General features: G+C 42.1%; 1 protein-coding gene across 6 annotated transcripts in view; it reads left to right on the top strand.

Moving 5' to 3' along the window:
• The first annotated feature begins 398 nt into the window (after positions 1 to 398).
• The window catches only part of LOC143031388 (uncharacterized), a 155,811-nt gene continuing 130,124 nt past the window's right edge, over positions 399 to 26,085 (top strand). For 5 of the 6 annotated variants that reach the window (XM_076195136.1, XM_076195137.1, XM_076195138.1 and 2 more), the window contains exon 1: positions 399 to 569. The gene's annotated coding sequence lies outside the window, so the exon portion shown is untranslated. Of the gene's footprint in view, positions 570 to 703; positions 810 to 26,085 lie in introns of all 6 variants that reach the window. The other variant, XM_076195134.1, reaches the window with a different exon arrangement.

Here is a 26,085-nt window from a genome sequence, read left to right as displayed (position 1 = left end):
AGAGCTAATAGACCTTCCGCAGCACGATTAATAAATATGCCAGGGCCCCCCGTGGCTTTACAAAACGAGATTTGAGAGAAGTAATCGGTGTTTTGCAGGTGATGTGGAGCGGGATTGTAGGTCAATAAGCAAGAGCCGCCCCAGGGTATGGTCCATCGTTTGCTTCAATCACGCACCCTACACAAGCCTAGTGCTCTACAGACTTCATATTCGTGGGTCATATATACAAATGATATAAACGTGTTTGATTAATTTTTGCATATGTTTTGCAATGTGGCCTTGGATGAATAAACATAATATTTTTAAACTAGCGTGACTATTCGAACGCCAGACGGCAGCTACGCGCAGGTCGCATTGCTATTTTGTTTTTGTCATCGGCGACTGGGTTGCTCAGTCTGACTTTAGCTGTGAAGTGGATGACACAGGGTGCTATCTGCCACGCACATTTTCTTCTGTGTTTCTCTTTTTTTCCGTGCGCCGCCCCACTAGTGAACTGTGAATTTGATATTGTACTATTGTGTCAGAAACCGTACTTAACGTCCCTTGGAATTAATGTTTGCATCAATAGGGTGAGTGATATGAGCTGAGCTTAGAAGGAAGGCACGGCTTGAAGGGGAAGCTCTCTTGTCTTTGTTAAATGAACGGGGGCTCTTGTTAATAAACAGTTTGTTTTTTTATTGTTCTCTTTATTTGTTTGTCGCAGCGCTCAAGTGACAATTGAGTATGGAGTCAGATCTCGTGGGGGGTGTTGGGGGTGGTCTAGTGCACTGTTATTTTGACTGCTGACTGTCACACTGAACCAAATAAAGGTAAGCCAGAACGCGCTTGCGTATGAACTTCAAGTATACAAGTAGGTAGCTGGTTGAGGAATACATGATTTTTATACCGTACAAGTACGTTCAATTATGCGAGGAAATGTGTGGTATGTAGCTGAAATAAAACGAGTATATTGGAGACAAATTTGCCAACGAAATGGAGGGACTTGTGACGTGGGAGGCAAAATTTCATGCAAAATTGAAATGAAGATATTTATTTAATTTAGGGATGAGGGAAAGGGAAAATCCTGAGGGAGATTCTAAGATTGCCTCCTTAGTCAAGCCAAGCCATGGCGGTAATGAAATGTCAATAACTTGTTATTATTCCAGGAAAAAAACAAAAATAGCTCCATATTTGTTGTTATTATTACCATAATTATTGTCATTATTATTGTTATTACTATTATTATTATTATTTTAAGTTGAACACCATGTATTTCAGAATGTAATCTGCATATTTTCTCTTAAAGACAAAAGGGAAAATATCAAGTAAAAATTAAATTTTAACTACATGGGAGTAGACATAAAGATGCTCTTAATCTGGTTAGTATTAAGTTGGCTTCACCATTTGACGAAAGCCAGTCAGGTTAGGGAAGGTGACTGTGAAGATCCCACCCTAGCATGATGACAATTAATGGTGATTGCAAGACAGACTGGGGTTGCAGTGCGCAAGTGCTCGAATTACACCATTGAGCTTGACAGCACAATAAGAAAAAATGTCTAAATTGTAAATGTCAGCTGTTGTCGTTTGTGAAGGAAAAATGGGGAGTGATTCTTGGTCAGTAAAGAATTTACGTCGGACCCGGAGCATCTTGGAGCATGACCATGATCGAGTCTAGTAGCTATGCTGGAGATGGGAGAGAAGTCAAGTGTAGGCTCTATGGTCTCTTGCAGTCCCCCATATTTTGGTTCCTATACCATGTCTAAGGTGTTGAATCAAGGCTTGACAGGAGAGCGGGGCTTGGGTTTAGAATCATAGTGCCAGCCCTCCTTATCCTCTAGTTCCTCTAAGCATTAAGTTTCTGCTTTCCCTGCATGCGCGCAAAAATCATTGTTAGATAGCTGTCAATTTGAAATTAGGGCGGTATGTGTCCTTAAGGATATCAAATTCTCGACAAGTTCTTTTGGATCTTTGGCCAAGCCTAATCTACTCCATTCTGGCATTCTTTAGTTACCTGCACACTGCCCTTCGTATCAGGTGCCTCGTATTTTGCTCTAAATGGGAAGGCTATAAACGTGTCTGGTTAGCTTTCAATTATTATTATTATTATCGTCATTGCTTGCTTTGTATAATTTCATCGGATCACATGAAGAATTGTCACCCCAGTCTTTGACAGGGTGACAATTCTTCATGTGGGGTATCCTAGGGTGACGTTTCTTCACATGTACTATCCTAGGGTGACATTTCTTCCTGTGGGCTATCCTAGGGTGACAATTCTTCATGTGGGCTAACCTAGGGTGACAATTCTTCATGTGTGCCATCTTAGGGTGACAATTGTTCGTGTGGTCCATCCTAGGATTTGCAATTCTTCGGTTGTATAAGTTGATGACAATAAGCATAACCCATATTCAACCTAACCTAACCTAATCTAATCTTTATTCCACTGTTGATATTCAGCGTACTGGGGTGACAATTCTTCAGGTGGGATCTCATGGGGTGACAATTCTTCATGTGGGCCATCATCCTGGGTTTATGATTCTTCATTTGTATAAGTTGATGACAATAAGCATAACCCTCATTCAGCCTAACCTAATGTTTATTCCACTGTTAATATTTGGTGTTCTGGGGTGATAATTCTTCAGGTGGGATCTCATGGGGTGACAATTCTTTAGGTGGGGTCTCATGGGGTGATGATTCTTTAGGTGAGCGTTCTGGGGTGATAATTTTTCGGGCAACCTATTTCGTCTAAGGATGCACCTGATGTAGGTGTCTGCCGTCTCCAGGCAGTGCCATGTCTCTAAGTCTGCCTTAATGGTTGGAGTGTGTTAGTTGTGTAATTGACATACTTGGGAATAGTGGCCTGGTTAGCTTCTGTTTGTAACCACTTGTCATAATAATGATAATTTTATTTGGCATTGAATCAATATACATTGAGTGCAGATAATGAAGAGAACACATACTTCGAAATAACAATTACAATTGCTGAGGATAACACAAAAAAAGCATGTAAACTTATTTCCATTGTTGTACTAAAGTAGCTGACTTTTTTTTTTCCCAAAGCTTTCTGGTGTGATGTTAGTTAGTCTTCTTATCCTTAATGGGGTGCAATTAACAAGACATGTCCCTAGATATGTGAAGTTGTGATGGAGTCTGGGACAGGCCTTATTATTATTTATTTGTAGCAATTTTCTAATGAAAGTAATGTCATGGGAATTAATGAAAAGCTAATAACAATAAAATAACTAAATATACCATATGAAGAAACAAAGAAATGATATTGGAAAATTTATATAAAAAATAGAATAGTAATAATTGCCTCCCTACCACAGTACAGCAACTACTACTTCCACAAAACCCAAAATATAAATTGTCAAACACATTTATGATAAAACTGAGAAATATTGTGTAGCAGCTCACTTCCTTGTTAGATATTTTTTTATTTGTTTACTTTATCCAGTAGATCCTATTTCCTCTCTGAAGCTTTTGACCCCCTTCCCTCTTACTATGAAATTAAGGTACTGAAATAGTTTAAGACAGTGGTTCTTAACCTTGGGGTACGAGACATGATAGCCAGTGCAAGTGGCACTGTGTTTTTACCATGAGAAAGCAAAGCAAGGTTTGTATTGGTATCATTTTCATATGTTTATTTTGTATTATTTGTTTTGTTATCATTTGTCTGTTTATTATTATTTGCTTGATCCTCATTATTATTTACTATTTACCTGTTTGTTTATTACTTAACTATACCTATGCATTTGTTTATGTATTTTATTTATTATTTACAATGTTATAGTTTTTATTTATTTATTTATCATTATTGTGATTTCTTTTTCACATCTGACCTAGATATGGACAAAAAGGTCTCCGGTCGGCATGCTCTGCCTTTGTAATCCTTTGTTTGCATTGTATTTGTGTTGGAGGAGTGTATGAGAAAATTGTCTGAAATATCGTGGGGTAAGGGCTATGAAAAAGGTTTAGGACAATAATGTTACATATTAGGGGTAATGGACTTACATGGACGAATTTCTGGAAGAGGCCCTAATGGGCCTGTGACGCCAGTGCTACAGCCTCAGCACATTCACTTTGGCTATAGTTGGCTATGTGACACTCATACCTAATACACAAATGTAACTGCACTTGCCAGAGAGATTGGAGATGTCAATATTGCCCTATATTAATGGTTGTTCGCTTCCATCAATGCTCCTTAAGATTTAGGGCAATGTTTTCATCAGACATGACCAAGATTAGTCTGTCGTTGAGTAACTTCGAACTTCATAAAAGGAGGAGAGGCCTTTGGTATACACATATATACAAAGTAGACCACTCGGAAAAAGAAACTAACAAAGGAGAGCGCTTTCGTATATTACATCTTCAGTGCAAAAAGTACAGAGTTGGGTAGAAATACATTGTTTATATATACATGAAGAAGGAACAAGGACAGTTTACATGTATATATAAACTATGCATTTTCAACTATGTACTTTTTGCACTGAAGATGTAATATACATAAGCGCTCTGCTTTGTTAGTTTCTTTTCCAAGTGGTCTATTTTGCATAAGTGAACACATGTACCCGTGTTCCTATTAGCATCATGGACACATACATACATATACCAAAGGCTTTTTCCCTCTTGCGAGGGAGGTAGCCAAAGTCAAAGGCATAAAATCCACTCTCACCCATTCCATCCCCAACATACTCTACTCCCATTCACCACCCTTCCCTCCCTCTTTTCTTGGCTCCTCCTAGATGATGGGTCATCCTTTTGAAATAATAGAATATGAATATAGAAAATTGGGGCTCAGACTGCCCTAGATGCAGTCACTACATGTGACAACACCTCATTCTGTAGTGGCCAACTCTCAATCTATCCATACATCAATACAGAACTTTTTTTTTTCAAGTACATACATACATATACCAAGGCATTTTCCCCCCTTACATGGGAGGTAGCCAAAAAAAAACAAAGGCATAAAAACCACTCCCACCCATTCCATCCCTAATACACTCCACTTCCCTCCACCCTCTACCCTCCCTCTTATCTTGGCAACTCCTGGATGATGGGTCATCCCAGCATTTTGACCACTACCCTGGGTCAGAAGCAGTTACTCAAGACACAGCACATCCACAGCAAGGCTGCTTCATTAAATTGGTGACTCTCTCTCTCTCTCTCTCTCTCTCTCTCTCCCTCCCTCCCTCCCTCCCTCCCTCCCTCCCTCCCCCCCCCCATGCAGAAAAGAAGAAGACAGGGAGATATCCCTTCGGGCTATGTTAAATTGTTTTTCACACATACTACCTCGCCCCCCCATTCCACCTCATGTATCACATCATCATCCATACACAACCATTCTCCATTCACCACTGTCTTCTGTCCTCTCCCATCCTTCCTCAACAGACATTCCTCTTTTGTAATGCCCCTTTTACCCCATCCATCCATCTCATCCTAGATCTCCCCCTCATGTTCACTCCCTCAACATCTGCCTTCCACACCTCTTTTACTAGGCTTTCCTCACTCATTCCCTCCATGTGTCCAAACCATCCTAATACCTCCCCCAAGTGACTTATAGAAGAGCAGGAACTATACAATGTAATAGTTTCAGGTGGAAATCTGTTTGATCAGTGGTTCTCAAAGTTTTTCATGAGCGACCCTATTTGGAACATTTCGATCCTTTGCGACCCAGAATAAAGTAAAGAGAAAGAAAATGGACAGTGATATATACCCTTTACTTTGGGAAAAAATTATGTGGATGAGGGGGAAGGATGAACACACATTACATAAGTAATGTGTGGTTAAAAGGAATTTAATTGACGAGTTAAACACCATATTAGGACAGAGCCTTTATTTATACGACATTTCGCTTATTACTTGAAAAAGCTGTAATAAGCGAAACGTCATACAAATAAAGGCTCAGTCCTCATATGGTGTTTAACTTGTCAGTCTTGTCTGCAACTGCCACTTTCATGAAAAATTTAATAAGCCAAGTATTTGAAATACTCTGAAAACGTGAGAATTTTCTGTGTCCCTGTGACCCATCAAAATTGATCTCGCAACACAACTTTGGGTCGTGACCCATAGTTTGAGGATCACTGTGCTAAAGACTGTTTAAATGCATACCTAGAGATATACGAGATAAAACAAATTGCTCGGTGGAATCTTTCAAATATCCAGTGGATATGTTCCTGGCTAAATTAGAAGATGTCCCAGGTCACCTGAATGGACAAAATTCCCTTGTGAAGGTGGCAGAAACTTGGAGGTGGACGCTACGATTTGGCCTTGTGGAGTGCGGCTATCTACCAAACACCATCAAATCAAATGAGTCCAACTGGCGGTTGTGGCCAGTTACCTGGAGGGTTGCTAGTGCCAAATTTAACAAACAAAACAGAAGTAAGCATTTCCGACCGCAGAGGAGGCTACTGTTATGTTAAACCAGTACCAGATGGAAATACAGGAACTTAACTCTACAATAACTTTCATTTCAAAGGATTACAGAGGCTGAGCATGCTGACATGAGACCTTTTGGTCCATATCTAGGTCAAATGCAAAAATACAAATAATGATAAATAAATAGATATTTAAGTAAAAATTATAATAATCTAAGTAATAGATAAAATAAATAAATGCATAGGCATAGTTAAATAATAAACAAACAGGTAAGTAGTAAATAATGATAAATTGACATATAACTAATAATATATGAGAACCAAACAAATAATCCAGGGATGCGTAACTAAGAGAATTCACTAGTTAAGCCAGTGGAGCAATGTAGGCGGACACGGCGTGCTGGCTGAGCACAGTGAAGCTTCCTGCTGAGCATCACCAAGTTAGATAAGCTCCTAAGCAAGATGCTGTAGTGACTATCATTTATTTGATATTATTTGTTTTGTTATCACCTGTCTGTTTGTTAATATTATTTGCTTGATTCTCATTTATTATTAGTTACCTTTCAATTTATCATTATTTTCTATTTACCTGTTTGTTTATTAGTTAACTATACCTATACATTTATTTATGTATTTTATTTATTATTTACATTATTATAGTTTTTATTTAATTATCATTATAATTTTTTTTTTCATCCGACCTAGATATGGACCAAAAGGTCTCCTGTTGGCATGCTCCACCTTTGTAATCGTGTGTAAATAAATACACGGCAACATGAGTTATGGAACCCAAGAGGTTAGCTTAGAACAGAGGTATTGAAAGTGTGATCTTTCTTTTCACGTCATTTTCCCTTTTCGTATCAATATATCTTTCTTGGAAAGATTGGATTTATTTCCTCCCCCACAAAGATGTTAGAAAAAGTTGGAGAATGCCTTTAGATAAAATGCCAAGATTATAAACATGTAAAATGAGAAGGAGAACAGGGGTGGTAAGGAAGTTGGGAGATAGGGTGGATGACAGAGGGGACGAAGGGGGGGGGTTGCCGATTTAATGAAGCGGCATTGCTGTGGATGTGCTGTGTCTTGCGACACTGCCTCTGACCCAGGGCAGTGGACAAGATGCGGGGATGACCTGTCATCCAGGAGTTGCCAAAATAAGAGGGAGGGTGGAGGGGAGTGGAGTGTATTTAGGGATGGAATGGGTGAGGATCGTTTTTCTGCCTTTTTCTTTTTGGCTACCTCCCTTGTAAAGGGGAAAAGGCCTTTGGTATATGTATGTACAAACTTGATTAAAGTCTAATAGAATATGACACTTGAGAAGCTCTTATCATTCTAGAGCAACATCTAGAGCAGTGGTTCCCAACCTTTTCTGGCTTGAAGGTTGATGCACCCTTGCCAAGCCTTTCAGAAGTCCCCGGCACCCTTATTAGAAAATCTAAATTCTGGTTTGTCTATTTTGTTGATTCAACATCAGTGGAACAAAATTTTGTCCCTGGATAATATGGAAAATACTCATCTTTATACTGATGCTGCTTTAATGAACAAAAATGGATGACAATACAAAAATATAATTGTGACAGTAATTTTTGCCCTGAATTTTGGCGGCACCCTTTAGGGACGTGGTACACTGGTTGAGGACCACTAATCTAGAATGTCATTGTTTTAATCTGTCACGATTGTGTATGTCCCCCACCTAGATGAGGACTTACAAGGGACTCTGGAGCTGTTTGTATGGTTGTTGTCTGCCAGACAGACTTAGTGGTGGATATGGAGAAAGTTTTGGTGTCTGGGTATTGTGTGCATGTTATGTGAATAAAGCACCGGGGGGCTACTATAGCGTGAGGTCTACCACCCATATGTCGCCTACCCAGGTGACCTGCATTCCTCTGGGACACTCCCCCCACCTGTCCGTCAAACATGTGAACTGCCCAAATACATCGAAAACATGACCTGACCTATGTATCCCTAGAATAAATGTAGGGAAATTTATTTTTACCTTTCTTGATATGAATGTAATTAGAAATCCAATTATCTAAGTCATTCCTAGGATATGTGCAAATTATGGTAGACCTCACGCTATAGATCTAACGGGAGGTAGATCTCACCCAGGTTTGTCTGATACAGTGCAAGGATGAGTGTAGGTGAAGCCTTGTTACTAGTATCCGATTTTTGTGTCCACTCTGGGATTTGAACTTACGTCCGGTGTACGGGAATTGACCCCTTGAATGCGATGACGCCTACCCAGGCATCATGAGGTGCGAATGGGTACACGAGGGTGCCAGTGTCAGCTTCCTGGTTATTTTGTAGTTGTGGCTGAGCAACTCTCTTATCCTGTGGTTACAAACATTCTGGGCAAAAGAGAACGAGTATAACAGCTGTAACTATATTTTACAATGTGTGTATTGTGATGCATCATCGTACTTCAGGCAGCTAATGTGTGCGCAAATATGTTTTTGCTGAGCCTCAAGTCTGTGTATTGCAGAGGTTAATGTGTCCTTGAAGTATTCAGCATGAGTTCCCTAAAGCTGAAGAAAAAATTGATAGCTACGAGAAAAGTGGGAGGTGAGCCAGCTGTTGTTTGCTGACGACACTGTGCTTGTGGCAGGATCGGAGGAGGGACTGAGGAAGTTGGTGACAGAGTTTGGGAGAGTATGTGATAGAAGAAAGCTAAAGATAAATGTGGGTAAAAGTAAGGTGATGAGATGTACAAGGGGTGAAAGTGGCAGTAGACTGGAAGTGAGCATTAAGGGAGAGCGACTGGAGGAAGTGGATAGTTTTAGATACTTGGGTGCAAATGTGGCAGGAAAAGGTGGAGTGAAGGTGGAGGTAGAATGTAGATTGAGAGAGAAGCGAGTAAATACCTTGGTGGATTGAAGAGTGTAATGAGGAATAGACATTTGGGAATGGATGCTAAGAGGAGACTGTATGAAGGAGTGATTGTGCCAACAGCACTGTATGGGGCAGAAACATGGAACATAAGAGGGGAAGAGAGAAGGAGTTTGAATGTGTTTGAGATGAGGTGTCTGAGAAGTATGATGGGGGGTTACTAGGCTAGATAGAGCGAGAAATGAGGAGGTGAGGAGAAGAACGGGGGTGGAAAGGGAGTTGGGAGATAGGGTTGATGAAAGAGTATTAGGATGGTTTGGACTCATGGAAAGAATGAGTGAAGAAAGACTAGTAAAAGAGGTATGGAAGGCAGATGTGGAGGGAGTGAACATGAGGGGTTGTCCTAGGATGAGGTGGATGGATGGGGTGAAGGGGGCTTTGGGGAAGAGGGGAATGTCTGTTGAGGAAGGATGGGAGAGGACAGAAGACAGGGGTGAATGGAGAATGGTTGTATATGGATGATGTTGTGATGCATGAGGTGGAATGGGGGGTGAGGTAGTATGTGTGAGCAAAATTTGACGCAGCCCGAAGGGATTTCTCCCCATCTTCTCCTTTTATGCATGGGGGGACGGAGAGGGGGGGTCGCCGATTTAATGAAGTGGCCTTGCTGTGGATGTGCTGTCTTGCGACACTGCTTCTGACCCAGGGCAGTGGACAAGGTGCAGGGATGACCCATCATCCAGGAGGTGCTAAGATAAGAGGGGGTGTGGAGTGTATTCAGGGATGGAATGGGTGGGAATGATTTTATGCCTTTTCCTTTTTGGCTACCTCCCTTGTAAGGGGGAAAAAGCGTTGGTATATGTATGTATGTACGAGCCAGTGTTAAATCCGTAGGGTGTCAGAGGCTATAGATACATATAAACTGCTCCTGATGATTCTGAGGCCCTGTGCAGATTAAATGCAAGACTATTGGTAACTTCTGTTGATAGAGGGATAGACAGACTTAGGACAATGAGATCTTGATGAATTGTGTTACCGTTTTGTCCACAGATTCTCCCATGACTGGACTAAAATTGTCAAGTATTAATCAGAATAAAACACGGGCAGCAACGTTCCTGTTTAATTACACTTACTGGCAACAAATCTGCTCAATCACCACTTCGTAAATTCATGTATACCTTAACTCGCTTCTTCATAAACTTCTGCCCGGCCAAGTCTTTTTTAATTCCTCATAATGTCCCAAGTTCACACTATCTCTTTCCACTCCCAATCCTCGCTTCTCATAACTCACTCATTTCCTGTTTTCAGTGTTGCCGATTCGAAACTGAGTCGCTTCGCGTCATCAATCTTCGTACGTCTTGATACGTTTTTGACTCCGATATCTATTTTCATTTCATTATCTTTTTTCCTCCATAATGCATGTCACAAATATGCATACTGGTATATTTATTTATAATCTTAACAGTTCCCTCCAATGTTTTCATGTGAGTGCGTGCAGAAATTTGGTTGTGTACAAACTTTGCCTCCTCTGAAAAGTATGTGCGCACCCGTGCGAGTCATAAGAACATAAGAATGAAGGAGACTGCAAGAGACCATAAGGCCTACACTAGGCAGTTCCAACCTAAGAATATAAGAGCATAAGAATGAAGGAGACTGCAAGAGACCATAAGGCCCACACTATGCAGCTCCATATCCATCACCACCTGTCATCCCCTTCCATAAAGCTGTCTAACCATTTCTTAAAACAACTGATAGTTTCAGCGCTTACTACATGGTTACTAAGTTTATTCCATTCGTTGACCACCCTATTAGTAAACCAATTCTTGCCTATTTCCTTCTTACGTCTAAATTTGTCCAATTTAAATCCAGTACTGTGAGTCCTGCCCTGTTGTCTTAATATGATGACCTTGTTTGTGTCACAAATGTTAAAGTGTTTGATCCACTCGAAGACCTCTATTAGATCACGCCATATTGTGACTCGTGCCGGATGAGTTTATTCACCCGAAGAATGGAATCAGATGAAAATGGGGGCTTGGTCGATGGAAACTCCATTTTCTTCTCTCCCACATCTGGTCCGTGGGTGGATGGGATGATCTGGCATTGATCCAAGTTGCTGGGCTAAAAAAGTTGACATGCAATAGTTGGTGTGTGTGTGCGCATGCATGTGCAAAGACCTACATATTTGTGTATCTTGTAGTATACATATTTTGGACAGGAGCTACCTTTGAGATCTGATTCATAATTTGGCTCTTTTTGTTATTTTCATTATTAACTACACATGGATTACAGTAATATGGGAAAATTGAAAATTAGTGGAGATGATGTGTAAAATAGTTTACCAAATCCTCTAGACATTTTGAGGTTTATTGTACATGAATGTTAATTTTGATCGTTGTATTTAGTGTTGATCAATGCCACTAAGACTGTGGTAAGTTGCTTACGGTACAGGAAAAGCGTATCTGCTGTCAGAAGTCGTCTTTATACATATCTGGTGAATGCCGGTTATAGTATTGATCGTGCAGAACTACCATGTTTGAGAGTTGTATATTTAATGATGTTTTTTTCTTGTGGTCAAATACAGAATTGGTATTTTATTCTTGTGTCTCGCACTTCAAACTTGACCAACAAATCTAGTGGTTTGGTAAGCAGCTCTGGACACCTGGGGGAAGAGTGATGTGCAGTTGACATTAGGGTGGATACAAAGGATTACAAAGGTGGAGCATGCCGACATGAGACCTTTTGGTCCATATCTAGGTCAGATGTGAAAAAAAATCATAATGATAAACAAGTAAATGAATAAATGAAAACTATAATAATGTAAATGTTAAAATAAATGAATGCATAGGTATAGTTAATGAACAAACAGGTAAATATTAGATAATAATGAATTGACATAACTAATAATAAATGAGAATCAAACAAATAATAATAAACGGACAAATGATAACAACAGGTACTTATCGCCAAGATGAAGGTGGCCTGGTGCCGAGTGCTCTAGGTGCAACTGCCTCACAAAGGCACAAAACACGTTATATTTTACTTCCCTCCATGGATGAGTGTTGAGATGTATGAAGACAGAATGAGTGCTCGTGAGTTTAAATGCCAAGAATCCATTGAAGTTTTATTAATGAGGTTTTGGGATGATGATTCTTCTCATGTGATTCAAAGTTTGTTTTCACAAGAGGGAGGGGCAAGGCAATGTTGACAAATTCTGGAATGTCCAATTTACCATCAATTAACTAAATTGGTCCCCAGATTTACAAATATAATGTACAAAGAAAGGTAACAAGTACTGTACTGTTATTCAGAGTAGATGAAATTGACAAAGAAGATGGCTTGATGTAGGATGGGAGTTTCATGAAGTAATTGGAACTAATTGAGAAAGACCATCTGCCAAAAGGATATATAAAAAGAATATATATATATATATACACACACACACACACACACACACACACACACACACACACACACACACACACACACACACACACACACACACACACACATACCAAAGGGAGGTAGCCAAAAAACAATTTCCGGGTCACATGAAGTATTGTCAGCCCAGAATGCCCACATGAACCCTCACCCCATGAGATCCCCACCTGAAGAACTGTCACTCCAGTACACCGAATATCAACAGTGGAATAAAGATTAGGTTAGGTTGAATGAGAGTTATGCTTATTGTCATCAACTTATACAACTGAAGAATCGTAAACCCAGGAAGCCCCACGTGAAGAATTGTCACCCTGTGGGTCATGAGCCTTTATCTGGGGGTTATGGAAGGTTTCTGGTATCGGCAAATACATCCTTCTCATTAAAATATATCAGATCAATCCTTGTTACATACAAACACCAAAGGCTTTTTCCCCCCTCACACGGGAGGTAGCCGAAAAGAAAAAGGCATAGAGACCACTCCCACCCATTCCATCCCCATCACACTCCACTCCCCTCCCCTCCCCTCCCTCTTATCTTGGCACCTCCTGGATGACAGGTCATCCCTGCATCTTGCCCACTGCCCTGGTTCAGAAGCAGTGTCGCAAGACACAGCACATCCACAGCAAGGCTGCTTTATTAAATCGGCAACCCCCCCCCTCTCCATCCCCTCAGGCAGAAAAGGAGAAGACCGGAAGAAATCCCTTCATGCTGCATCAATTTGTCATACACACTCCCTCACCCCCCATCCCCTACCCCTTCATGCATCACAGCATCATCCATACACAACCATTCTCCATTCACCCCTATCTTCTGTCCTCTCCCATCCCTCCTCGACAGACATTCCCCTCTTTCCCAATGGCCCTTTCACCCCATCCATCCATCTCATCCTTGGTTGCCCCCTCATGTTTGCTCCTTCCACCTCTGCCTTCCTTCCACACTTCTTTTACTAGTCTTTCTTCACTCATTCTTTCCATGTGTCCAAACCATCCAATTCTCTTTTCATCCACCCTATCTTCCAACTCCCTTACCACCCCTGTTCTCCTCCTCACCTCCTCATTTCTCACTCTATCAATACAATTCAGTAAAAGTAGATAAATGAATTCAGATGCCTCTTAAAAAAAGGTTTTGGCCAAGATAGGTGAAAGAACACAAAAGCATAAGAATGTAGGAGACCATGATCTAATAGAGGTGTTCGAGTGGATCAAAGACTTTAACAAGGGTGACACAAACAAGGTCATCATATTAAGACAACAGGGCAGGACTTGCAGTAATGGAATTAAACTGGACAACTTTAGATTTAAGAAACTAGGAAATAATTGGTTTAGTAATAGGATGGTCAATAAATGGAATAGATTTAGTAACCATGCACTGATTGGCTGTTTTAAGAAACGATTAGACAACTTTATGGATGGGGGGGGATGACAGGTGGTGATGGACATGGAGCTAGCTAGTGTAGGCCTTATGGTCTTTTGCAGTCTCCTTCATTCTTATGCTCTTATCAGAAGAGGAAAAGGACTGCCCACTTGTTGACTGGTGGGTGACGAGCAGTTCCTGGTGGGCTTCTCCCGTGGGGTGAAAGAAGCCGCATACCTCTGAAATGACTTTTTTTATAAATACGATTTGATGTTAAGAGCAGGCAGCTGGTGAAAATGCACCATGCACAGGTGTGGCTAATTACGGAGTAGAGGACTTGACTACGACACTTGGATGGATAAGTATTACTTTAATGTGTGCTGCCCAGGTGTTCACAAGCTGAATAGTATCATTTGGCCTCACGACAAAATCCTTCAAGGTGCTTACTCGTCTCTCGGCATTATTTGGTCAAGACTTCTCTCTCTCTCTCTCTCTCTCTCTCTCTCTCTCTCTCTCTCTCTCTCTCTCTCTGAGCGGATTGAAATTATCTGGCACTGCCCAGGATCATGTCTGCTTCAGGAGGACTTTCCTCGTCATCTTCATACGACCTCAGTCCCACTGTATTGCAGGGTCGTCAGCCGCTCAAGTTATCCTTCTCCATTTGTTTCTCTCCATTGCATCCTCCTTTTGCACTCCTAGTTTCCTCATGTCCCTCCTTGTTACCTCCTTGGCCTGCATAGTGTTCCGAGTGGCACAACAATAATATTAATTCCTCGACAGAAGGTACATTAGAGTTGGAAGAATACGAGCATTATCTATAAATTGTCTTTATTGCAGGGAACCTGTCGTTGGGAGTTTCGTTTAATGTTGTCTTTATAAATTGTTTGTCGACAGGAGTGAGTTTTGTTGTTGTTTAGATTCTTTGAGGTGATTACACAGGAGGAGCATGCTGACAGGAGACCTTTTGGTCTATAACTAGGTCTGATGCAAAAATTGATGATAATGATAAGTAAATAAAAACAAAATATATAATAATAAAATAAAGTAAAGTTAAATAAACAAACAGGTAAATAGTAAATAATAATCAATAAACAAACAGACAATAACACAAATAATATGAGATAAATGGTAGGCATTACAGCATCTTGCTTAAAGCCTCGAATTGAACTACATTGCACTACCTCTGCAGGAAGTTTATTCCATTCATTAACTGTACCACTGACGAAGCTGTTTCTACCCACTTCCAAATTAAATCTATTTCCTCATGGAAAGGTGCACCAAAACAGAATATCGAGAACAAAAGAATTAACATTAGGACCAGGATTGATTTTTTTTTTTGTTTTTTCCCCTCCTATGAGCCGTTTCCTAACACCTACAGACCTCCTGCAAGAGAACTCTGGGTAATGGATGGATGGAGTAAGTTGCTCACAATCCTGTGCATTTTTCATGGGTTAGGACAGCATTTCTCAACTAGGGCTCCGCGAGAACAAGTGAGATAAGCTAATGCACTTTAGATTTTTTATCTAATTTCTCATATACGTAATATAATTAAACACGACATATTCTTGGTTATTGTAATAATGTAATATAGACATCCTATCTAACCTATTAGTACGATGAAAATAAAATGAGAATTTTTTTTTTTTTTTTTTTTTTTTTTTTTACAGGCGTTCCTCGAGACATGCAATTTATTTGACGGGTTACACGAGTAAAAAGGTTGAGAAATGATGGGTTAGGGTTTTGGTTTTAGGAAGAGGCTGTCATCGTTGTAATCCTAGACTACATAGAAAGTAACATGATGGCCACCAGATTAGAAGGAAACAGTCATCATGTACGGTCACTTTATCAGAGCTGGGCACGTTATTATTATTTGCTTGATTTTTATATATTATTAGTTATATGTCAATTTATTGTTATTTACTGTTTTCTTGTTTGTTTATCACTCAACCATACGTAGGCATTTATTTATTTTTTGTTTATTATTTATGCCGTTATAATTTTTTATTTATTTACTTATCATTATTATAATTATTTTCATATACAACCAGGCTGGAAGTGCATTACTGTCAATGCATTACCGAAAATTCTGGGGGTGTATTACTGTCAATGCGTTACTGATTTTAATTTCCTTTAGACTGATTTTAGGGGGGGGGGAATTAAATGGAGAAGTATTTACTTCTTACGAATATTCTCAGTAAAATAACACCAAAACTACAGCATTAATATTCCCCCAGTCTAGAACATAAGATAACCAGAGATGGGCACTTGTGTTACTGCTAGCGTTACTAACGCACTACCCGTCTGGCAGTTATGCGCCCTGTTTTCCATATTGTCAGGAACATATTCGCATGGTACCGGTAAGTAAAAAGTTACTTGAAATGAGCCCCGAGATTCTCTTCACTGAGGTTTTTTGCCCTGGAAATGATCAGATGTTGGCGGGTGACAAAATAAATGAAAAATACCACTCAGTGTGGAATGCAGATTTGTTGTGTATTGCCGGCGCTTCTCTCTCCTTAAATTTTGTTTTTGATGGAAGACAAAGTTATTCCGAGTCTTCGGATAGCATCTTGCAAAATTATTGGTTTGTCTGCCGTGTAACGAGCACTTAAAGCACAAGAAACTGGGTAAGGATACTTTATATTTGGCTTCCTCTCAGTTCCTCCACTTAGTCTGGCCCCATTGGATCCCCGTCTAAATCGTCTTAAAAAGATAAAAAAGTCGAATGAGGAACTTCAACGACGATGCACTTAGCTATAGCCAACACCGTCACCTATGCTGTATTTGCTCGAAACCCTGTTGTAGGAGGTGAGACTCTTCTTTGTCATCAGTTGGGACAAATCGTAAATGTACAGTGAGGAACATTAGGGGTTGGGTTAACCACTTCGGTACAATGACATCATGAGGCGCGAGTGGGTATGCGAGGATGCTGGCTTCTGTGTCTTGATTATATATATATTTTTTTGTAGTCGTGCACGAATTGCCCCGAGATTTTCTGTGAATTGGATTGATCACGTTTTCTGTGTGTTGTTATTACTTTGAGTAAAAGAGAATGAGTAATGCAGCAGTGATTTTATATTGTATAGAGTAGTGTGATGCATCGTACATATGGCAGCTAATGCTGCGTGCGAGAATTTGATTCATACTGAAGTGGTTAAGCAGCTAGTCAGGGGGGACTTACGATTGCACCGCAGGTTGTTACTTTATGATTTCTCTCATACAAGTATAAAGGATTACAAAGGCAGAGCATGCCGACAGGAGACCTTTTTCCTTATCTAGGTTGGATGTGAAAAAAAGATAAATAAATGAATAAATAAAAATATAATAATGTAAATAGTATACACATATACCAAGGCTTTTTCCCCCTTACAAGGGAGGTAGCCAAAAAAGGAAAAGGCATAAAATCATTCCCATCCATTCCATCCCTGAATACATTCCAACCCCTCCAACCTCCCTCTTATAAAAGTATAGGTATAGTTAAATAATAAACAAACAGGTAAGTAGTAAATAATAATAAATTGACATATAACTAATGATAAATGAGAATCAAGCAAATAATAATAAACAAACGGACAAATGATAACAAAACAAATAATATAAAATAAATGAAATACGTAATACATTTCGCAAAGGCCCTTTCATCCTTATAAGGCAGTGCAGAGTCAAACCGTGCTCGAAGTTGGTGCATGACGAAAACCCACGTGATGCCCGTAACACCTTGGATGAAAGGAGTTCATTATAGAAAATGGGTTCTCGGAAGCTTCTAATGACTCCTTGGCAACTGTCTGACTGAGACGCTTTTGGAGATGGCAACGACCAACAGTTTTGGCAGAGTAAATGCCACTTGAAGACGAAGCCCTTATTGATCGTATGCTTTGCTTGTCAGAGCTTTCTCAAGTGCAGACACGAAGAATGCAGGCTTGAGTGTATACGAGCTTTGGTTAACTGCTTCCGTACGATGATGCCTATGTAGGCATCAGGAGGCATGAATGGGATGCTGGTCTCGATGTCTTGTGTATATATAGGTATATTTGTAGTTGTACACAAGTTACCCCAGATTCTGTGAACTGGTATGCAGAAATATCTGCATTTTCTGTGTATTTTTTCACATGCATACAAACACGTACACAATCAGAATTACAGTTACCAAACCAGTGGTAGTTGTAGAGTTCTGTTAAAGTAATACGGCATTTAATTGAGTTTGCACGTTTTCGTCATTCTTGTGCTCCGTTTGGAGATGTTTCTTGATCGTATGTAAGAAAAAATATTGCATCAATTCTTACGTTAAGGATTGAAAAAAACTGCACCTGTGTGGAAGTATCCAAGACTAATAAGGGTGAGTAGTAATCAAATCTTCCTCGGTGAGAGAATTTCCGTTTAGAGTTCTTCGGAATTAAGTCATGCCTCCTGGAGTGATGCATTACGAGGGCACGGAGGGTTGCGGGCAGGTGGTGTTCAGGGTCTGGGAGGACATCGCTCTTGATTCTTGAAGGCCCTTTGTACGGAATATTCCTCTTTGCCTTTTCCAGAGATGGTATCGTTGACATTTAAGAAGGTGTAGGAGTTATACTTACGGAAACATTATGCTAATGACACTTTTGGAGAAGAATAAGTGAAAGTAAAAAGAACCATATATTGCGATCACTATCTGTGATCCTCTTCAGCAGATGCTGCTGAAAAGGATCACAGTGATCAAAATATATGGATCTTTTTTACTTTTGCTTATTCTTCTCTGAAAGTGGGTCAATAGTATAATTTTACCAATGTGCTACATTACTTTGTTGTTATGGAAACATGCTGTGATCCATTATATGCGTGGCCACCAACCGTGACGTGACGAACCTAGCCAGGACATAAGTCAGTTCTGTTGCATAGGCCAGCGAGTACATGGTGTATCAATCCACTCGGGGTGTTCCCGTTTTCCTTAAATATGTGATCTTAAAGCGCCTGCAGTTTTCATTTTCCATCATTGTTGTCACAATTTAGACAACTACAAAATAACTAGTGCAGTTTTTCATTTTCCGTTGTTGTTGTAGTTGCAGTTTAGACTACAACAAAGCATTTAGTGCAGTTTTTCATTTTCCATCATTGTTGTAGTCACAGTTTAGATTACAAAGAAACTAGATAAAGACTGGTTAACCAACAGAGTAGCTAATGAATGGAGTAGACGTAGTAACCATGGTTATTTTAAGAGATGAAATCATTGTATGGGTAGGGATGGCAGGTGGTCAGGAACATGAGACTGCCTATTGTAGGCCATATGGTCTCTTGCAGTCTTCTCCATTCTTATGTTGTCATGATTAAGTGTGCCGTGATTTATTTATCCAGAGGACTTCAGCGGACTCTCCGCATGTTTTGTTCTCCGTTTTCCGTTTTCCTATTGCCCTCCATCTTTATCTTCACTTTAGGAGTTGATGGCGGCCCCAAACCTACTGGGGTGTGAGGGCTCATTTAGGATTGTTCGGCGTTTAACCGAAACAGCCTTTTCCAATATGTCACCCCTTTCAGTCGTAGCAAACCTACCAGTGTTGCCACTGTGATATATGCCAGTTCCCATAAACGAGCGAGATTTTTTCCACAAAATTTCCACAAGGAAATCTGGATATCCACATTCTCTTCCCACAAAAAGAAGGAATTATTATCATAGACACAAATAAGTTCATTGCAACACATACCATGTGAGCAGCTTTCTTGGACACAGATTTGTGGAAGATTTCCACAAAATAGCATCAATGAAACCCCAGGATTCCACCTTTGTAAACCTTCTGAAAATGTACTAATTTTTTTATTATATCGCTGCAATGTTATCTTCAAATCTAAAAGATTAATCACAGCAGAGAGCAATATTTTTTTTTATTAAGGTTTATTAAAAAAGATTGATTTAATTATACATTTTAATGAGAAGGATGTGTTTATTTATTTTTGATACGGACAAAGCAGTATGGGGCTCAATGTACATATATATGCTTCCCAATGTGGGGTCTTGTGGAATGTATGCCCCACAGATGGGGCAACAGAATTTTTAATGGGGGGCAATTAAGGGCAACTGAGGATGTCTGGGTAAATTCTTTATTTTATTTTATTTTATTTATTTTTATTTACCGTATTTATTATTATTTATTTTAATTTTCATTGATGCTTTGTTCTTTTGAAGTGGTTTTAAGCAAAGGTTTTATACTTTTTTCAGCTGAAGGGGGGAATTTATTTTTCGAATGATAAGAATTGTATACATCACCACATGGGTGGGGGGGCAGAGGTCAGGATTTTAAAGGTGATTAGGCGAAGCACGGCCAGAAAAATGTCGAGAAAAAGGTTTTATACTTTTTTCAGCTGAAGGGGGGAATTTATTTTTCGAATGATAAGAATTGTATACATCACCACATGGGTGGGGGGGCAGAGGTCAGGATTTTAAAGGTGATTAGGCGAAGCACGGCCAGAAAAATGTCGAGAAAAAGGCTTTTCTTAGGGCTCATGATCCGCAGTTTAGGAGTCCCTGAAGTAGACCATCATGATGCCGTTAATTTGTCGGATTAGTCGAGACAGTCTTGAACCTTCGGAGGCGTAGGAGTTTTGTGACAATATTCGTCGTCACGAATTTCATCGATTGGACGGAAATCCACAGCTTCGAAGGATCCGGTAATGTTTTTACATCTGTCTCGGAAGAAAAAGTGGATTGCGACCAGAAATATGGTTGGTGTCGCCCTGTGCGGGCGACTAAGTTCCTTTACGCTTAAAGTTTTAAGGTGCATGAGTGTGTGGAAAGTCTTTTTTTTTTTTTTTTTTTTTTACTATGAATTGTCCGTCGTTTGCATTTTCCAACGATCAGGATGTAAGTCGACTTTCGACGTACAACATTCCCAGGCTATTCTGAAACGTAACTGAGAACCCCAGGGTAGTAGGGGGGAGGGGGAGGGGGGAATCCCCCCTCCCCCTCCCCCTCCCCCTCCCCCCCTCCTCCCCTCCCCCTCCTCCCCCCTCCCCCGCCACCCCCTCCCCCCTCTCTTGGCATCAGAAATGACATTTGCGTTTTAAATACGTCGGTATGTTACTACGTCACGGGAGGTGTCGTTTGTCAAAGGTTGTAAGAAAAATAATCGAAGTTAATGGAGAGACAGGTCTCTGGAACCGAGAGCCAGCCGCCTGGGGTAGCACCTCCAAATAGGAGTATAGAAGACGAACGAGTGGGGGAGACGTTTCTATACGACGTCCATCTCCAAGGACCACACGTGACGACCTTCTAAAGGATTACAAAGGATGCTGTGGAAATGATTGATAAAAACAATGATAATATAAATGATTATAAAGAAGGTAAAGGTAATAAACAAACAGGTGAATAATAGATAATAATCTAATAAAATTAAATAGTTATATAATAAACGCACAGGTAAATAACTAAATAATGAAATAGGCAAATAGTAACAAACAAATAATATAAATGGCAGACATTATTACAGCATCGCGCTTAGATGTTCACCGAATCTTTAAGCATCGAACTGAACTACCTGTACATTGCAGCCATGTCCTCCTTTCGAAAACGACTTCATAAAAATATATATACATTTGTGCTCGCCTTCGTTGTTGTAAATAATAATAATAATGGTAATGGGTAATGGTAATGATTGATAAGGGTAATGGTGGTAATGGTAATGATTGATTAGGGTAATGGTAAGGGTAATGATAATGGTAATGATAATGGTAATGGTAATGGTAATGATAATGGTAATGATAATGGTAAAGGTAAAGGTAATGGTAAAATAAAAAATAAAAATATGAATAATCAAGGAAGGGTCTTTGTGTAAAACGACTCTGACTCACCACAGTGGTCTTGGATCATGTGTTGGACTCGTGATCGACAGCTACTACCCTCCCGGAAGAGAGCTCATAGCTCGTATTAAATGACCGATTTATGAGTAATGCTGTGACCTTACACGCCCACGCACACAAACTTCCTGCCCACGAGAGTTTTAGGAACGACTCAGCAGTACTGAAATTATTTCAGTCCTGGGCGGGATTCGAGCCCTGACCGCCGTAGTGGGGGCCGGGAACTCTACCAACTGCGCCATTGAGTCGTGTGTGTGTGTGCGCGCGCGCATTTTACCTAGTACCTTACGGGAAAGGGAGCTATGGTCGTGGTGTACCGTCTCTGTACCTCAGTTTTCTATGTGGAAAGTGTGTGATTCACCACAATGGCCTTGAATCACCTGCTGGACTCGTGATCGACAGCTTTTGCCCTCCCGGGGGAGAGCTCAGAGCCCGTATGTGTAATTGTGCGCGCGTGTAATAATGATGATAATAATTGATAATGATAATAGTAATGATAATAATAATGATAGTAATAATAGTAATAACAATAATAATAGTAATAACTAATAATAGTAACAATAATAATAGTAATAACAATAATAGTAATAAATAATAGTAATAGATAATAGTAATAATAAGTAATAGTAATAATAATGGTTTATTGAAAACATGGCAGCCGAAGGCTGGAAAAAACACATTAAGCTAAGATACATAATGAATTATTACCGTGTGTGTGTGCGTACGTGCGTGCGTGTTGTCCCTCACTCGATACCCGCAGCGGCGAGTTGTCGACCAAATGTTTTGAAGTTGGACGATCTTTGATCTTGTTTGCGAGGGACGAGGGGAAAGGGGGAGGGAGGAGGAGGAGGAGGAGGAGGGTCGCGGTCCATTGTTGGTCTTTTCATGAAGGGGACCGTCTTTATCTCTCTATTTTTCTCTCTCTATTCTCTCTCTCTTAGGAAGAGAGATAATTTACGGCGTGTGTGTGTGAGAGAGAGAGAGATTTGTGGTCTGTTCTCTCTTCTTCTCTTCTGTCTATTTTTCCTCTCTAATCTCTCACTAATCTCGCCGTTCCCCCTCTCACTCTCTATATTTTTAGCCTCTCTCTCTCTCTCTCTCTCTCTCTCTCTCTCTCTCTCTCTCTCTCTCTCTCTCTCTCTCTCTCTCTCTCTCTCTCTCTCTCTCTCTCTCTCTCTCTGTCACCTGTTTGTCCACGGCCGCCTCCACAGAGCCCAGTGGCGTGTTGTGTTCGGCCGAGAGAGAGAGAGAGAGAGAGAAATTCCCTCTTCCCCATTACCGATACACTTTAATGATTTTCCTCTGTCTAACCCCGTCTGTCTGTCGGCTGTGGGAGGGGGATATGAGGGGGCTGGCAGCCGCCGCCGCCGCCATTGCCACAGCCACCACAACACGCTGACCCGAATCTGGATTAATCGTTAAAACGGTTAACCGTTTGAGAAATTTGAATTTGAATTTGAATTCCTAACGGTCGCCACGGCTTTGATCGGTACATCATGCCCCGAGTCCTCTCTCTCTCTCTCTCTCTCTCTCTCTCTCTCTCTCTCTCTCTCTCTCTCTCTCTCTCTCTCTCTCTCTCTCTCTCCCCCGCGGGAAGGCGATGATGTTGGTGGTGGTGGTGTTGGATTAATGTGGTGCTGTGCCTTCCTGCACCGGGGCCTACGTGCTTGTGCATCAGCCTCCCAGATTTATTGTAATCATTTTTTTTCTCTCGAGAAGGTTGAGGTTGCAGCCTCTCTCTCTCTCTCTCTCTCTCTCTCTCTCTCTCTCTCTCTCTCTCTCTCTCTCTCTCTCTCTCTCTCTCTCTCTCTCTCTCCTCCTCCTCCTCTTCCTCCCCCTCTTCCTCCCTTCTCCTCTCCCTCCTTCTCTCCTCTCTCTTTCCTTCCTCTCTCCCTCCCTCTTTCTTTCCCCCCCCTCTCTCTCTCTCTCTCTCTTTCTCTCCCTCTTTCTCTCCCTCTTTCCCTTTCTCTCTCTCCCTCTTTCCCTTTCTCCCTCCTTCTCTCTCTCTCCCTCCTTCTCTCTCTCTCCCTCCCTCTTTCTTTCCCTCTCTCTCCCTCTCCCTCCCTCTCCCTCTCCCTACCCCCTCTCTCTCTCTCCCCATTCTCCCTCTCTCCCCATTCTCCCTCTCTCCCCATTCTCCCTCTCTCCCCATTCTCCCTCCCTCTCCCTACCCCCTCCTCTCTCTCCCCCTTCACTCCCTCCCCCCTCCTCTCTCTCCCCCTTCACTCCCTCCCCCCTCCTCTCTCTCCCCCTTCACTCCCTCCCCCCTCCTCTCTCTCCCCCTTCACTCCCTCTCCCCCTTCACTCCCTCTCCCTCCCCCCTCCCCCTCCTCTCTCTCTCCCTCCGTTCTCTCTCTCTCTCTCTCAATCCCTCCGTTCTCTCTCTCTCTCTCTCTCAATCCCTCCGTTCTCTCTCTCTCTCTCCCTCCGTTCTCTCTCTCTCTCTCTCTCTCTCTCTCTCTCTCTCTCTCTCTCTCTCTCTCTCTCTCTCTCTCTCTCTCTCCCCCCCTCTTTCTCTCCCTCTTTCTCTCCCTCTTTCCCTTTCTCTCTCTCCCTCTTTCCCTTTCTCCCTCCTCTCTCCCTCCCTCTTTCTTTCCCTCTCTCTCCCTACCCCCTCTCTCTCTCTCTCTCCCCATTCTCCCTCCCCCTACCCCCTCCTCTCTCCCCCCTCCTCTCTCTCCCCCCTCCTCTCTCTCCCCCCTCCTCTCTCTCCCCCCTCCTCTCTCTCCCCCCTCCTCTCTCTCCCCCTTCACTCCCTCCCCCCTCCTCTCTCTCCCCCTTCACTCCCTCCCCCTTCACTCCCTCCCCCCTCCTCTCTCTCCCCCTTCACTCCCTCCCCCTTCACTCCCTCCCCCCTCCTCTCTCTCCCCCTTCACTCCCTCCCCCCTCCTCTCTCTCCCCCTTCACTCCCTCCCCCTTCACTCCCTCCCCCCTCCTCTCTCTCCCCCTTCACTCCCTCCCCCTTCACTCCCTCCCCCCTCCTCTCTCTCCCCCTTCACTCCCTCCCCCTCCCCCTCCTCTCTCTCCCCCTCCCCCTCCTCTCTCTCCCCCTCCCCCTCCTCTCTCTCCCCCTCCCCCTCCTCTCTCTCCCTCCTCTCTCTCCCTCCTCTCTCTCCCTCCTTTCTCTCTCTCTCTCTCTCTCTCTCTCTCTCTCTCTCTCTCTCTCTCTCTCTCTCTGACGGTGTTTGCCTGCCTGCCTGCCGTGTATTGGATCCGTGTTGGTGCTTTGTGCTTTGTGTGTTTTTTTTTGTGCCCCCTATAGTATGGGGCTGCTGCTGTCGCCTCTGCTCTGTGTTTTTTTTTTATTCGTCTGGGTTTGGCGTGTTTGTCTTTCGTATACCAAACCCCAAATCCCAATTATGTTGTTTTTTAAGTTTCTGTGTTTGTTATTGTCAAGGTTTTTGGGGTTTTGTGTTTTTTTTGCCGTGTTTTTTATTTCGTGTTTTGTTTTTTTGTGTTTTGGGGTTTGTGTCGTGTTTTTCAATTCCTATTTTTTGTATTTGTTGTCTTTGTCGTGTTTTTATCTCGTGTTTTGTCAGATCCTCAGATTGGAGTGTTTTTTTTTTAGCGTATTGTGTTTATTTGTGTTTATTCTGTGTTGAGTTTTCCCGGCTCGGTGTGTTTTGTGTTTTAGCTGGGAGGGACGTCCTTGTGGTTCAGCCCCCCCCCCTCTTTGCCTGCTCTGGGCCGTAGGGGCGCCGAGGGATTCGTTTGGGATATTTGAACGATGTTGGCTGCTTTCTTGGGGTTATCCTCATTGCAGTTATTATTATTATTATTATTATTATTATTTTTTTTTTTTTCTGACGGTCCTCCCCCTCTTCCTCTCCTCCTCTTCCTCTCCTCCTCCTCCCCCCTCCCTCTCCTCCTCTCCCCCTCCCTCTCCTCCTCTACCCCTCCCTCTCCTCCTCTCCCCTCCCTCTCCTCCTCTCCCCTCCCTCTCCTCCTCTCCCCTCCCTCTCCCCCTCTCCCCTCCCTCTCCTCCCTCTCCCCCTCCCTCTCCTCCCTCTCCTCCCTCTCCCCCTCCCTCTCCTCCCTCTCCCCCTCCCTCTCCTCCCTCTCCCTCCCTCTCCTCCTCCCTCTCCTCCCTCTCCCCCTCCCTCTCCTCTCCCCTCCCTCTCCTCACCCCTCCCTCTCCTCACCCCTCCCTCTCCCCCTCCCTCTCCTCACCCCTCCCTCTCCTCACCCCTCCCTCTCCCCCATCCCTCTCCCCCTCCCCCATCCCTCTCCCCCTCCCTCTATCTCCCTCTCCCTCTCCCCCTCTCCCTCTATCCCCCTCTCCCTCTATCCCCCTCTC

Source organism: Oratosquilla oratoria, chromosome 12 (assembly GCF_046742065.1).
Source record: "Oratosquilla oratoria isolate Oo_2021 chromosome 12, ASM4674206v1, whole genome shotgun sequence".
Classification (NCBI taxonomy): domain Eukaryota; kingdom Metazoa; phylum Arthropoda; class Malacostraca; order Stomatopoda; family Squillidae; genus Oratosquilla; species Oratosquilla oratoria.
This window is presented reverse-complemented; position numbering and strand designations above follow the sequence as displayed.